Consider the following 1,427-nt stretch of genomic DNA (forward strand, 5'->3'; position numbering starts at 1 on the left):
CACAAAGACTTTAGTTTCCCTGTAGCATATAAACGCAGCTACATTTGGAACAGTTTTCATCAGCTTTTTTGCTGCTGTGACCAAAGGACCCAACCAGAACAATTTTAAAGGTGGAAAAGTTTATTTAAAGGCTCACAGTTTCAGGGGTCTTAGTCCATAGAAGGCTGGCTCCATTCTCAGGGCTTGAGGTTAGGCAGAACACCAGGGCCAAAGAGTGTGGCAGAGGGAAGCAGTTCATATGTTGGTCAGGAAGGAGAAAGGGAGAGAGAGAGACAGAGAGGGGGGGGAGGGAGGGAGGGAGGGAGAGAGAGAGTTCTCCACTTGCAAGATACAAATATATATATACCCCAAAGCCATGCCCTAATTCCTGCCTTCTCCAGCCACACCTTACTTCAGTTACCACTCAGTTAATCCCTATCAGGGGATTAATTTACTAATTGGGTTAAGACTTTTTACAACACAATCATTTCTCCTCTGAACCTTCTTGCATTGTCTCACACGTGAGCATTTGGGGGACACTTCACATCAAACCATAATTATTTCAATAGTAAAAATAGCTCATGATGCCTCCTACTCCTTTGTTAGGGGTTTAGTGAGTCCAGAAGGAAACAAAGTTAATAGCATTTTTCCTCAACACTAAGACCAATGACTAATAGTTAGGGAGCATAGAAATTCTTGAAAACAGGGGTGGCTGGATGGTGATGGTTTCTCTTGGCTCAGAATTTGGCTGGGTGGGGTTCCTACCAAAAGTAAGCCAAAACAACTATTGTTACCCTTTCCATAACCAAGACTCTCTTTTTTGAAATATTTCTCCTAGAACTATTTCTACAATCATGAAGCCTGAGGTCTATCACTTCTTTCAAGGATTATAAAAGTAATTATTAAAAACAGGGAACAATTCCTTGTTTGACTCCTTCTATCTCTCTTGCCTACAGGAACAATGAAAATAGAAGAATAGTCAAGGATATGAGGGAATCTGGTTAAACAAAAATTAATTTCTTTTAAAAAGTTAATTTCTTTTTAAGTAACATTAGCTAATTTATTTGAAAATTCTAACTGGTGGAGAGCATGCTGAAGTTGGTCATGAGTAAGCCCCAGAGAAAAACAAAATAATCACTTTTTTGAAATTCAGAATCACCTGTTAAAGATGGACAGTGATACAGGTTATAAAATTATAGCTGAATTCTCCAAGATGAACATTTTGAAACACAACATTAGCATTTATTTTGAAGTGCACCATTATCTGAAGGGAGATTTTTAAACAACTTACTATTGTGTTTAAGTTTTGCAAACTCAATCTTTTATAAAGTTTGACACTACTTTTTTATTAAAAGAGAAAAGAGTTTTATTATTTTGTTGATTCTTAATTACATGAAAATAGATAGTATTTTGCAATAGTTTGAACATGTGAATATAAAAAGGAAGAA

Source organism: Marmota monax, unplaced genomic scaffold (genome assembly GCF_021218885.2).
Source record: "Marmota monax isolate L192 unplaced genomic scaffold, Marmota_monax_Labrador192_F-V1.1 WCK01_AAM20220418_F8-fsc00524, whole genome shotgun sequence".
Lineage (NCBI taxonomy): Eukaryota > Metazoa > Chordata > Mammalia > Rodentia > Sciuridae > Marmota > Marmota monax.